The following is a 15390-nucleotide window of genomic DNA, read 5'->3' on the forward strand; positions in this document are numbered from 1 at the left end:
TAAAGGTGTCTGTCCTTATCTCCATTATCCTACAAGTCCTGCCAAAAGCTCCTAATTCTTAACCCTACCAACCCCTTAATTTCTGATTTGCTAAGTGTAAGGTCTATATCCACAGTTGAAATTTTAGCAGCTTTTGTTGCTAAACAGTCAACCTCATCACTTCGCTGGATAGTGCTGTGTGCAGGGCCCATAAGGTGCAGACGTACAAACCAAACTTTGTACATGGAATACTGTTTGACGAGTTTCCAACAGTCAATCTGACCTTCTGCTAGAATGATCTGTTTTAAAACTCATCAAAACTGAAAAGGATTCTGAACAAATTACAAGTTTGCAAGGACCAATTTCCTACACCCACTGTAACCCTAAAATGATGACAAAGAATTCTGCTTCAAATACAGATGAATGGCTGGTAAGTCATTTCTTTAACATTACCTGCAATTCAGGCACAAAACAGTCACACCAACAATCCCAGTTAAATTATATTTTGATCCAACTTTAAAAATAGTTACCATGTGATAATAACTTTCATTACTGTACTGATGAACGAGCAGATACTCAGGCAACACAGAATCCAGTTGTATAACCTAAAATTAACTACAGTCATTGGAAAAAAAATCAAGGTGGTGCTACAGAGAAAGCGACAGTGGGAAATATTGTATCATCCAATACACCCATATTCCCAGCTTGATAAGAACCCAACCACCCAAAACTGAACGTATTGTTCTTGTGATGTTCCTATCAGTCCTCCAGAACACCTTTAACAGGATGATCATTTCTTTACCCCCTCAATTTAACCCAGTATGTTAACAGCAACTTAACCCTCTGTCATTGTGAGGACAATTGTCCCATTTCAACCAGTAAAGCCGAAACAGGAGACGACCTTACTGCACTACAACACAATCTTAAAGCCTGTGCTGGTATCACACCTAAGCATTCTAAAGTTGAAGATGAGGATGATCAACTTCAGCCATAATCAAGAACAGATTGAATTAAACAAATATAAATGGTCAACAAAGATTTTCGTGTTGCACCCCAAGAACACCCACATGGTTGTTTGAGGACATTCAATGTTCCCTTATATTTCTCAATTATTTTAGTGATATGGTGCTTCCATCCACATGCCTGGAAATCTCACCACTGACACGGGCGTCACTTGAGATCAAGTACAAGTCTATTAATTCTGTTTGTAAAACACACAACGTGTTTCAGTGACAGAAACTCAAATCAGCAAATATTTGCATACTGCTTCAGCCGTCAACTATAAATTACATTCTATTTATAGTAAAATTGAAATACTCTAATCCATAAAGCTCCATCATCTGCATGTCGTGATTTACCCTTCACAGTACCTATCTCAGAGAAAATATCATTTATCATAATATGAAATAACGAAGGGCTACAAATACTGCCCTGAAAGGTCCCATTCTCTACCTCATGGAAAAACAAATATATCATGCCCACCTGTACCTGCACAGACCGTCCAAATAAGAAAATCATAAAAACTGACAGATCCTCAAGGGTTTTATTATATTATTTTAAATCGAGTGCAGGTCGATTAATCCTGTCTGTAAACCACACAACGTGCTCTGAGCGACGAAAAGCTCAAAGCCTCAAATATTTGCCCACTGTTCGACTGTATTCATTGTAAATTGTTTCTTACTTAGAGTAAAATTGATACACTACCTCTAATCTCTGAAGCTACATCATCTGCATATAGTGATTTACCCACCAGAGTTCCCATCTCAGAGAAAATAACATTAATCATAATATTAAATAATGAAGGGCTACAAATACCGCCTTGTGGAGTCCCATTCTCCATCTCATGGAAACACAAATATAACGTGCCCTCCCGTACTTGCACAGACCGTCCAAATAAAAAAAAACAGATAAATTAAGCAATATCCCCTCACTCTTAATTTCCAAAATTCAATCAAAAGTCCTTTCTTCCATAACATATTATTTCCCTTTTCAGTATCAAAAAATACTGCTATTACATCTTTATTTAACTGTGCTTTCCTAATATCATCTTCCAAACCTAAAACTAAATCTAATGTCATTCCACCCTTCCAAAATCCACTCTAATACGACGCTATATCACTGTTCTTTCCAAAATATAACTGAAGCGCTCGATTACTATACATTCCATCAGTTTACATAAATGAGACATTAATGATATAAGCCCATAACTAGAAGGATCAGACAGGGATCTGAGAGGATTTAGAATAGGCACTACTGCTGCCATTTTTTTCAGATTTTAGATTATGAGGACACGCAGTCCTCTTTTATTGTCATTTAGTAATGCATGCATTAAGAAATGATACAATGTTCCTCTAGAGTGATATCACAGAAACACGTGACAAACCGACTGAAAAGCTGACAAAAAACACATAATTATAACGCATAGTTACAACAGTGCAAAGCAATACCGTAATTTGATAAGAACAGACCATGGGCACGGTAAAAAGTCTCAAAGTCTCTCCAAAGTCCCATCATCTCACGCAGACGGTAAACCTCCAGCGCCGCCAACTTGCCGATGCAGCATACCGGGAGCATCCGACCAGAGTCCGACTCCGAGTCCGTCCGAGAACTCCGAGCCTCCGACCAGCCCTCCGACACCGAGCACTGAGCACCATCTCTGCCCAAGCGATTCGACCCCGGCCCCGTCAACAGGCAATAGGCAAAGCCGAGGATTTGGGGCCTTCCCCTCCGGAGATTCTCGATCGCGGGCATTTCAGAAGTTTCTCCAAATGTTCCTCCGTGCTTCTCATGGCTGTCTCCATCAAATCAGGATTGTGCACGGCCCCCTAGTTAGCACGTACGGTATCATTCGGAACGGCCACGCGCGCTGCGTAGCGCCGCCGTCTTCTCCTCCCTCAAACCAAGGTAGAACGTAGAACAACGCGAGTCCTGACGAAGGGTCTCGGCCTGAAACGTCGACTGCACTTCTTCCTAGAGATGCTGCCTGGCCTGCTGCGTTCACCAGCAACTTTGATGTGTGTTGCTTGAATTTCCAGCATCTGCAGAATTCCTCTTGTAAGAGTTTTAAGGTGCTTGGATATAGGTACGGAGCGGGTGTCAGGGGTACAGAGGCATACGAATGTCTGGGCATCCCTAGTCAAAATTTCTGTGACTGTTAATACCTAAGCGAGTAAAAGATTACCTGATTTCAAAAGTCATAAAGTTAAAGATGACACATTTCTGCAGTATTATAAGCAAGATCACTTTTCTATTTCCATCTTTTACAGTTTCAAAATAACAAAATAGAGAAAGAGCCCGAAGCAAAAGTTTGGGCACCCTGCATGGTCAGTACTTAGTAACATTCCCTTTGGCAAGTATCACAGCTTGTAAACGCTTTCTGTAGCCAGCTAAGAGTCTTTCAATTCTTGTTTGAGGGAATTTCGCCCATTCTTTCATTGCAAACGGCTTCTAGTTCTGTGAGATTCTTCGGCCGTCTTAAATGCGCTGCTCTTTTGAGGTTTATCCACAGATTTTTGATGATGTTTAGGTCGCCACCCTCGCGCCCCGAACCCCACCCCGCACTGTGATAACAGTTGACACGCACAGTGAATTGTCTGATGTTGTATAATTCTTCGTTGTTTGCACAGCGACAAAGTTCTTTCGGAAGATGAAGGCTTGTGGTTTCCGGGAGAGGCCAGTTTGTTCCCTTTTTATGTGCTACAGAATAGGCGAGGGAGGGGAGTGTGGAGGAGAGAGGAGAGAACGAGAGAGAGAGAGAGAGAGAGAGAGAGAGAGACAGAGAGAGAGGGAGAGTGAGAGAGAGAGAGAGAGAGAGAGGGAGAGAGACAGAGAGAGAGGGAGAGTGAGAGAGGGAGAGAGAATATATATATAGCCTCAATTTCTTCTCTCTGTCCTCCTCTCTTTATCTGTATTTTCACCACTCTTTCCTCCACACTTTCCTCCCGACCCTACTCACTCAGTGCCCTTCCTCACTCCCTTATTTTCTCTTTCTCTCGTTCTGCCGAACGCTTCTCGTCTACCTCTCGCCTTCTTTCCAATTCCCCTTTTTCTGTATCGCGCTTTCCCCGGCACCCACCCGTCCGCACACACCCCCCACCCCACCCCGCACTGTGATGACGGGTTGACACGCACAGTGAATTATAGATGTTGTGTAATTCTTCATTGTTTGGAAAGATCCGATGTTCTCAGAAAATAACGGCTTGTGGTTTCCGGGAGAGGCCAGTATGTTCCCTTTCTGTGTGCTACAGAACGGGCGGGGGTGGGGAGTGTGGAGTAGACAGGATAGCCGTGTGTTCTCAGTAGCTACGCCGTCACGACAAAGACCAAGCGCCGTCTACGAGCTGGTCTCTGACACAAACACACAGACACACAAAAGGATGAACAGACACATACGAGGACGCATATAAACACACAGAGATGCAGACATACACAAATACTTTAAACATGACTACAGTTTGCATTTTGAACGTTTTAAGATGGAGGCACCTATTTTGTGAACAGTTTGAAATGACTCTTGCTCTGGGATAATCGAATGTGCTTGTGGGGATGTCAGCGGGTTTGGGGGTGCACGTGGAAATGGAGCTGCACATTGATTTGCGGATGTGCGAAGGTTTCAGGGTATGTTGGTGAATATGGATTTTGGAGTGTCGGTGAATTTGGGGGTGCACACTGCTTTGGGCGTTTGAGGGTGCACAGAGATTTGGGCGTATTTAGGTCTGCGCAGAGATTTGGGTATCTCGGCGGATTTGGGGAGTCCGTGGAGTTCGGGCTGTAATGAATCTCAAGGCTGTTTCATTTATAGACACTTTACGAACAAATGCACTTCAAAATGTGAACTTTGTTCCTGCTATTTGATTTGAGGTGGAGTGTTTGAAATGATTCTTGCTCTGTGATAATCTAATGTGCATGTGGAGATGTTAGCGGGATTTCGGTGGATTTCGGGGTGTCGGCAGGTTTGGGGTGCGCATGGATTTGGCGATGCACACTGATTTGGGGGTGAACACTGAGTTAGGGTTTGCGGATGTGCACAGATTGGGGAGTGCACACAGATTTGCAGATATGGGAATCCCGGTGGATTTTAAGGCGTTTTGAATCTCGCCTTGATGCATAGTTTAATAATAAATACAACCTGAACTTCGACCTCTGTTCTTGCTATTTTTTAAGTTGGAGGCAGATAATTTGAGAACTGGTTGAAATGATTCTTGCTCTGAGATAATCTAATCTGCGTGTGAAGGAGTCAACGGGTTTGGTGTGCGCACAGATCGGGGTATGTTGGTATATTTATGCCTGTTGGCAGGTTCGGTGTGAGCACAGATTTGGGGGTGCACACAGATTTGAGGATTGTGCTGATTTAGAAATGTTTTGGCGAATATGGGGTACACAGGGATTTGTGCAGACATAGCGATTTGTCAGCGAATGTGGGGTACACAGGGATTTGCGCAGACTTAGGGGTTTGTCAGCGAATATGGAGGTGTCGATGGATTTGGAGGCACCAACTGACACGGGAGTGAGGATCAGTTTGGGGAGGTGCGAAGACTCAAGGAGATGTCAACTAGAATGGGAGAATATGCATGTTAATATGTGTTTCGAACTTAAACTTTGTTCTTGCCACTTTTCAAGAGGAGGCAGCAGTTTTGTGAATTGTCTGAAATGATTCCTGCTCTGCGGTAGTCTCATGTGTAGGTGTAAACACGGATTTGGAGTACGCACCGATTTGGGGATGTGCGCATGTTTCCCGATTTGTCGGTGAATCTGGGGGTGGTTACAGATTTGGGGTGCACGCGGCTTTACGGATGTGTACGGATTTGGGGGTATGCCAGCGAATGTGTGAGTGCACTGGGATCTTGGGGTGTTACGATCAAAACAGAACACCCCACGTTTGTTCCGATCTAACAAAGGACCAGCAATAATAGATCACGACCGGAAGCAGGTTCCATTAGTAAAACGACTATTTTTATTCGTAACTACTTAATATATAAAACATCAGTCAAAAAAACAGAAAAAAAATGTGTGTGTATAAATGTGTATGTAGCTCCCAACAGTTAAGCTTAGGAGCATGTCTGGAAAGTCTTTTTCCCCAAAAATCAGTCGTAAGCATCCAGTGTTAATAATATTGAGACGTAGTTACGAGGGGATTGTGAGACTGAGTAAACTGAGTGACAGCACCGCCGTCCGAAGTCAAAATCCCCCGAATCCACACAGATGTATCCTTTGACTCGAGTGGTCGTCACAACACCCCTTGACTACTGTACAAGGGAAGACGGAAAAAAATGTGATGCCACTAATTCTTCCAAAATCCACGAAAGGATCAATTAAAGTGACAGTTACTTTAGCCACAGGAACTGTGTCGATCTTTCAATAATTCTCCGGGCAGGGAGAACTATCAAAGTTGTCCGTACTTTGCAACGTGCCTGTCCCAAGCTCGTGGCCCGATGCTTTCCGATGATAGTAGTCCATGGGGGAGACCCATGTCTGCTTTCCCCGGAAAGTCACCGAGTCACAGACTCACTCGCTGATTCACCGGCTTTTCGAGCACAAACACGGTTCATAAATATTCTCTCTCTCTCTTTGGCTGTCACTCAGAAATCAGCCCCGCCTTTCATGACGTCACTCTGTCCCGCCTCTTAAAGTGACGCTCGGAGTTAATGAAGCGAGAACTCGTAACAGGGGCATCGGTTGCTTTGGGGTGCACACTGACTTTGAAGGTTGAATGTGGGTTTGTCGGTGAGCACGGATTTGTGGGTGCACACAAATTTGTAGATATGTGCAGAGTGGGTGTGTTGACGGACTCGGGGGTGAACACTTACTTGGGAAAGCCGGTGGGTTTGGCGGTGTATCAAATCTCAAGGTTTTTCCCTTCATACAGACTTCCATAATAAATGCAATATGAACATTAATCTCTGTTTTTGCTTTCTTTTAAAAAAAATACGGAGACCGTTATTCCGTGAAATGATTCTTGCTCTGGGATAACCTAACGTGCATGTGGGGCTGTGTGCTGATTTGGAGCTGTGACGAACCTCAAGGCAATTTACAGTGGCAGCATACTGTATACAATTTGTCGGGACAAACTAACTCCCATATATCGTCTAAATATTAATTCATTAATGTAATCACAATCTGTCACCGTGTGGGTTGCGCCTGTCAGATGTTATCAGGTGATCAGCGCGGTGAAATATCCGGTCACCTCGGTGTTTCAGTTCATTAGTAAAGCCGCGGGATCTTTCCCACCACCGACGTCAGGCTAACCGGTCTATAATTCCCTGTTTTCTTTCTTCATCCCTTCTTGAAGAGAGGGACAACATTAGCCACCCTTCAATCCACAGGAACTGATCCTGAATCTAAAGGACATTGGAAAATGATTACCAATGCGTCCACGATTTCTAAAGCCACCTCCTTAAGTACCCTGGGATGCAAACTATCAGGTCCTGGGGACTTCCCAGCCTTCAGACCCAACAGCCTATCCAACACCATTTCCTGTCTAATATACATTTCCTTCAGTTCATCCATTACCCTAGGTCCTTTGGCCACTATTACATCTGGGAGATTGTTTGTGCCTTCCCTAGTGAAGACAGATCCAAAGCACCTGTTCAACTCGTCTGCCATTTCCTTGTTCCCCATAATGAATTCACCCAGTTTCTGTCTTCAAGGGCCCAGTTTTGGTCTTAAATATTTTTTTTTCCCTTTTCACATACCGAAAGAAGCTTTTACTATCCTCCTTTATATTCTTGGCTAGTTTACTTTCATACCTCATTTTTTCTCTGCGTATTGCCTTTTTAGTTATCTTCTGTTGCTCTTTAAAAGTTTTCCAGTCCTCCGGCTTCCCACGCATCTTTACTATGTTATACTTCTACTCTTTTATCTTTATACTGTCCTTTACTTCCCTTGTCAGCCACGGCCTCTCCTTACTCCCCTCGGGATCTTTCTTCCTCTTTGGAATGAACTGATACTGCACTTTCTGCATTATTCCCAGAAATACCCGCCATTGTTGTTCCTCTGTCATCCCTGCTCGGGTATTGTTCCATTGAACTTTGGCCAGCTCCTCCCTCATAGCACCATAGTTCCCTTTGTTCAACTGTAATACTGACACTTCCGATTTTCCCTTGTCCCTCTCAATTTGTAGATTAAAACATCATATTATGGTCACTACCTCCTAATGGCTCCTTTACCTCGAGGTCCCTGATCAAATCCGGTTCATTGCACGACACTAAATCTAGAATTGCCTTCTCTCTGTTAGGCTCCAGTACAAGCTGTTCCAAGAATCCATCTCAGAGGCACACCACAAACTCCCTTTCTTGGGGTCCAGTACCAACATGATTATTCCAGTCTACCTGCATGTTGAAATCCCCCAGAACAACTGTAGCATTACTTTTGCTACAAGGCAATTTTCACTCTTGATTCGACTTACACCCTACATCCAGACTGCTGTTTGGGGGCCTGTAGATAACTCCCATTAGGGTCTTTCTACCCTTAGAATTTCTCAGCTCCATCCATACTGACTCTCCGTCTCCTGATTCTATGTCCCCCCTCGCAAGGGACTGAATATCATTCCTCACCAACAGAGCCACCCCACCCCCTCTGCCCATCAGTCTGTCCTTTCGATAGGACGTATACCCTTGAATATTCATTTCCCGGGCCCTGTCCACTTGAAGCCATGTCTCTGTTATTCCCACAACATCATACTGACCAATTTCCAACTGTGCCTCAAGCTGATCCACTTTATTTCTTATACTCCGTGCATTCATACATAATACTTTTAATTCATTACTCCCCTCACCTTTCATATCAATTCCTATTTCACTTGGCCATACTGTACGATCCTTCTTGAGCTCTCTGCTCCGCTGATTCTGTTGTCTTTAAATTATATTCAAGTTTAAAACTTTCATGATGTTTGGATGTGATACAAGCATAGGCTTTAAGATTGTGCCGTGACGCAGTAAAGTGGCCCCTCCTTTCGGCTTCATTGACTGAAATAGGACAATTACCCTTACAATTGCGGACGCTGACGCTGATAGCAGCAGAATGGATTGACTTGAGTGGGCAAATAAATTATCATGTGTTAAACAATTGTGGGAACATCACACAAAGGTGTTTATAGTTTTGGGTGACAGGGTTCTTATCACGGAATATGGGTGTGTTGGGTAATGCAATATCTTCCACTGTCGCGTTCTCGATAACACAACCTTGTTATTAGATAATTAAGAAACGCCCTTATGATTTCTTAACAAATTTACAGATGGTGTCACTGGAAAAGAAGTTCGTCCTCATCTCCGTCCTAAATTTACTCCCCCGAATCTTGAGGCTATGCCTTCTAGTTCCAGTATCAACTACCAGTGGAAACAACTTACCGGCCTCTTACCTTATCTACCCGTTTCATACTTTTATATGTTTCCATAAGATCTCCTCTCATCATTCTGAATTACAGCGACTTTCGTCCCAGGCAATTAATCTATCCTCACAGCCTAACGCCCTCATCTCAGGAACCAGACTGGTGAATTTCCTCTGTACCGCCTCCAATCTTTGCAACCTCCTTTGCAATCTTCCAATCCTCTGGTACTTCTCCCGTCCCTATTGATGATGGAAATATCATCGCCAGAGGCTCGAAAATCTCCTGTCTTGCTTCACACGGTAGACTGTGGTACATCGTCTCAGGTACTGGCGACTTTACCAACTTAATACCTTTCAAAAGCTCCAGCACAGCCATTTTCTTAATGACTATCCACTCAAGCGCGGCAGTCGGCTGTAAGTCATCCCCACAATTGCCAAGGTCCTTTTCCCTGGTGAAGACTGAAGGAAAGTATTCATTAAGTACCTCCGCTGCCACCTACGTCTGCATGCACTCGATTCCAGTATCGCAACTGACTGGTTCTATTCTCGCACAGCTCATCATTTTGCACTTCACATACCTATAGAATGCACTGGAGTTTTCCTTAATCCTGCTCACCAAGACCTTTTCATAACTTCATTCCTAAATTCCTTCCTGAATTCTGCCCTGGAACATCGTAATTTTGCAGAGCTCTGACAGTACCTAGTCTCTTGATATACCTTTCATCCACGAAACAAGCCAAAAGAGTGGAACCACAGATCCGACAATATCACACAGCCTCTTTTCTCTCTATATATCTCCTTCTCCCTCTCCTACGCCCCCTCCACCTCCCCTTCCCATCTCCCTCTCTCTCTCTCTCTCTCTTTCTCTCTCTCTCTCTTCGTCCCTCCCTCTCCCTCTCTCTGTTTCTCCCTTTCCCTCTTTCACTCTCTGACCCCCCCCTCTCTCCCCTATCTCTCCCTCTCTCTCTCCCCCTCTCTCTCTCTGTCTCCCTCACGATGTCTTAGTCGCTTCATTGTCTCTCTGTCTCTCTCATTCCATGTTCTCTGTCTCTCCCACATGCTCATTGCTTCGCGCTCACTTTCGCGGCATCTTCCTCGTGTCCCGTCCTTCGCGCCGTCTCCGTCACGCCGACTCCCTCGTGCTCTCCCCCTCGCGGTGTCTCCCTCCCGCTCCCTCTCCCTCACGCCCTCTGCTTCACGCTCACTCTTGCGTCATCTCCATGGCACCCTCTCCCTCGCGCCCTCTCCCTCACGTGCTCTCCCGCGCGCCCTTTCCTCGCGATGTCTCATTCGCTGTCTCCTTCGCGCTCGCTTCCTCCATCTCTCTATCTCTCACACAGCGACAAGTGAAGGTAGCGGAACTTTGTCTTCAATTGTAAAACAGGAGCATTCACTCACAGGAAGATAGTTCAAGTTGGCAGTGAGAAGCAAAACCTACAGGTAGAGAAGGAGGAGAGAAAAAGATGATGAAGGAAAGGACGGGTTTTGACGGGAGCTGGGGTGGTTGATAAAGACGAAAATATACTCCAAGATCAGGCGGTTTTGTCAGAATCTGGAAGCGGGGGAAACAGGTTCACCTCAAGCCTCAATTTAACAGGGCGGGACGTGAGGCGTAAAGGAGATTTGTCTGGGATGGTGAGGCCAGTGATGCCGTCGGGATCAGCTGTAAACAGCTGTTTTGTAACTCTAAGGCAACACAAACAAAGCGGGAAAAGAGTAAACAGTTGACGGGACTCTGATGAAGGGTCTCGGCTCGAAACGTCGGCAGCTTTCTTTTCCATTAATGCTGCCTGTCCTGCTCAGTTCCACCAACATCTTGTGTGAGGGAAAGAGTAAACAGTTAACAGGAATCTGATGAAGGGTCTCGGCTCGAAACGTCGGCAGTTTATTTTTTTTTCCATTAATGCTGCCTGTCCTGCTGAGTTCCACCAGCATCTTGTGTGAGGGAAAGAGTAAACAGTCGACGTTTCGTGGCGAGACCCTTCATCAGGATCTGATTTTGTGTGTGTTGTTTTGTATTTCGAGCGAAAGCAGAATCTCTCGTGTTTGTTTTGTAACTCTGTTCAACACATTGTTTCCATCTACACACAAGTGAGGGGATAAAATAGGGAGCACGAAGGCAGCTAAATTGTAACACTTTACAGCATTTATTTCTCACGTTTCATGAGTTTCAAAATCCGATTCAGTGGGTATTTCACCGCATTCTTCAGTTCCTCTCGGAATTTGCTCTGGGTCAGGGCGTAAATACACGTGTTGGTGCAGGAACTGAGAACCTGCAGCATTCCCGCTGCCTGTTGTGTGATGTAACGGGGATCCGTGACAAAATAAACAAAACTCATTGAAATCCGTCTATAGATAAAAAATATCACGTATGTTCCCCACAACAGTGTGAAACTACCGGTTATACTGAAGAGCAAAACGATGGATTTGCGTCGGTTCTCCATCTCCCGGTCCTTGTCATTCTCTCCACTCTTTTGTCCCCGGAGCCCCCTGCGGGCTCGACTGGCCGCTAGAATCCGCCTGACAGTCAGAATATTGAACAGTAACATCAGGAAGAATGGGGCACAAGGGGTTAAAATAAGGTCAAACATTTCAAATGCCGCCCATGAGGGAGAGTTTGTGAAGCTCGGTGTAAGAACACAACCCCAGGGAACACCATCAATTATTTCTCCAGGCCCGTATGCAAAGCCCCAGGGGACAGTCTCCAAACAGGCCAGCACACTCACTGTCCCGATAACCACAGCCGCCGTTCTCTGGGTGCAATATCTTGTTTTCAGCTTCTCACAGCAAATAGCCACAAATCGATCGACGGTGAAAGCGACAGTCAGCCAGACTGAGGCTGCAGTGCTCGCAGAAATCAACCATAGACAGAGTCTGCACACAGGAGTGATGAAATGGAATGATCGGGGAAAATAAATCAGAGCAGTCCACCCCAGCAGCGGATCGGAGATAACGGCCAGGAGATCGGCCGCTGCCATTCCCACCAGGTAGCGACTGACACATTTGGAGAGACCGCACTTTCCCCGGGAGAGGATCACAATCGCCACCGAGTTCGCTGAAAGAGAGACAGGGAAGAGCAAGTTGAGAAAATACTGAGCAGAAACCAATGCAGCAGTTTGAGGGGATCCTGTAATATTTCCACTTCTTTGTTGCATTTAGCGGTGCGAGGGTCGAGAGAGGGCGCAGAGCTGGCGGAGACAGAGAATGAGTTTACACAGTAAAATAAAGTCAATATGATCTGAATATGGATTCCTTCCTAATGAGCGAAATGTGAAGTAGCAGCGGAAAGCTAAAACTGGGTAACTACCTCCTTAGAATCAATACTAGATTGAACATTTTCTACCGGCGCTTTCCGCGACCTGTCTGGATGAAATGAATAAATCCGGACGCTGCTGGCGGGATTCTTCCAGCAGACAGGACCAGAAGCAGAGAGCCGAAACTTTCATTAATAATCACGAACCGTTGGAAGAACGCTGCCTGACCCGCTTAGTCCCACAGAAAGTGACCGATTCGCTGAATTCCAGCAGATATTTGTTTTTAGATCCAAATCCCAGCATCTACAGTCCCGGTGTTTCCTCTCCATTCCTGAAATTCGGAATACTGGGACTGGAATGTGAGAGATAAAACCAGCGGAAGAAACAATCACAACTGTGGAATTAACCTTCAGCATCCATCCCCGGCAGCTGACACCGGCTTACCGGGAATTCCAAACACAGAAATAAAAGGATAGTAAACTTCTCGAATCCGCCAGATGACTGGATACACCATTTCAGTGTGAATCTGTGATTTCTAATGCTCCTGCATTCACAGCTCCGGCAGACAGCTGATGCATTCCAAGCGGCCCTGATTTATACAGAGGATCTGTCTCCGGAGACACGGTTATACACCTCACTAACTGTCTTACCTGCAGTTGCTTGAACAAACACTTTAATTCAATACCATTGACTATATTCTAACTATTGGGGAGATTGGAGACAAATAGTTCAATTTTTTTTTTGGCATTATCTCAGCAGTGTCTCTGGTGGAATTTGGCCGGTAGATTTACTTTCAAAGACTGAACTTTGTCACCAAGCAGCTACACTTACTGATTTCATCTTTTTGTTGGCTAATTATCCATCTCTGAACGGAGACCAGTGACACTGACCGATACCGACCTCTGTCCCTGTAGTTTCCCATTTTGAACTGTCTGCACTCCTTCAGCTTCTTCCTGGTCTCGGTCTCTCTCTCTCTCACACACACACACACACACACACACACACACACACACACACACACACACACACACACACACACTCACACACACACACACTCACACACACACACACACACACACACACACAGAAACAGTTACACAAGTGTATTTCTATGTTATAGTGACTGCCCTGCTGTGCATACTGTTTATTATTAGTTACTATAAATTGCACATTGCACATTTAGACAGAGACATAACGTAAACATTTTTACTTCTCATGTACATGAAGGATGTAAGTAATGAAGTCAGTACAATTCGAAATACATAAACACAGATTTGAACAAAGATACAATAGAGAGACCGAGATCAGGATGGAAACGGTAAAATGAGCACGTTGCTAGTCTACAAACACGCGAAAATCTGAAGATGTTGGCAATCCAGGGTAACACTAGGAACTCTTGCTGAGTTCCTCCAGAATTTTATGTGTCATGTTGATGATGTAACAGTCTTTAATGGGCATCTCAAATCTGTCAAAGGTCAAAAGAATTCGAGAATAAATATTCCAATCTGCAAAGAAACGGGCAGACTGTTACACAGTACAAAAAATACTGGAAATTGACAGATGAATAGGTGCATAGCGGCTAGAAATGAACGTGAGAAAGAGAATCGTGAAGTAAATTGTTAGAAGCAAGACGAGAGAGAGAAAGGGAGAGAGAGAGGCAGAGGGAAAGAAAGAGAGAGGCCGATAGGCAAACTGACAAATGGATAGGTCAAGCAGGCAGAAAGACAGCCAGAAACAGATGCATAGGTTGCAGGATTGTGGTGTTCCTCCTGTATCTCCTAGTGTCTGGTACAGTGTGAGAGTGAGGGGTTCATTCTGTACCGGTCAGTCTATGATACAGTCTGATACTGCACAGGTCCGAAAGAAGTGCAGAAGATTGTAAATCTTGTCAGCTCTATCTTGGATACTAGCCTACAAAGTGCCCAGGACTTCTTTAGGGGGCGGTGTTTCAGAAAGGCAACGTCCATTAATAAGGACTCCCAGCACCAAGGCATGCCCCTTTCTCACTGTTACCATCAGGTAGGAGGTGCTTAACCCTAAAGCCGCTCATTCGGTGACTGAGGGAGAGCGTCTTCCCCTCCTCCATTTGATCCCTAAACGGACATTAAATCTTTGGACAATACCTCACTTTTTTTTAATATATGGTATTTCTGACTTTGCACGTTTTTTAAATCATTCAATATACGTATACTGTAATTGATTTACATTTTTATTTAGTATCATTATTATTTTTATATTCTTTATTATTATTATTTCCTCTTTTTTTCTCTTCTTGATTATGCATTGCATTATACTGCTTCTACTAAGTGAACGCATTTCACGTCACATGCCGGTGAAAATAACCCTGATTCTGGCTCTGATTCTGAGAGTGTGGGGTAAATTCTGCACCTGTCAGTCTATGCTTCTGTGTGAGAGGGTTGGGTTCATTGAGTATCTGTCAAATCACTCTGTAAAGAATTGCTTTCTGATGTTAGTCCGAAATCTCCCTTTAACCTGTCTCCATGTTTCCTTATTGATGGATTACTTTTGAAGCAGCTGTTGGCATCGTACTTACCTCTACCCTTAATGATTCTGAACACTTCTATCATATCTCCTCACATTATATGTCAACTTAGGCCAAATAGATTTAATTCTCTCAATCTTTCTGCATAGGTCACACCCTGCAGTCCTGCAATGAGAGTAGTCGTCCTTCTCTGAAATATTTCCAGTGCCTTGGCATCCCTGACAAAATATGGAGATGAGGACTGTACACAGCTCTCAAGTCGTGGCCTCACAAGTGCATGAAACAGCTTAAGGAGACGTTTCTAGCTCTGAACTCCTCTGAGCGCATTAT

The 15390-nt window shown here is 44.5% G+C and overlaps 1 protein-coding gene across 1 annotated transcript in view; it reads left to right on the forward strand.

Annotated features, from left to right (window-relative positions):
- Positions 1–15390, forward strand: part of LOC140184969 (uncharacterized) — a 351453-nt gene that overhangs the window by 291537 nt on the left and 44526 nt on the right. The window lies entirely within an intron of this gene.

The sequence above is a fragment of the Mobula birostris genome, chromosome 20 (genome assembly GCF_030028105.1).
Source record: "Mobula birostris isolate sMobBir1 chromosome 20, sMobBir1.hap1, whole genome shotgun sequence".
NCBI lineage: Eukaryota > Metazoa > Chordata > Chondrichthyes > Myliobatiformes > Myliobatidae > Mobula > Mobula birostris.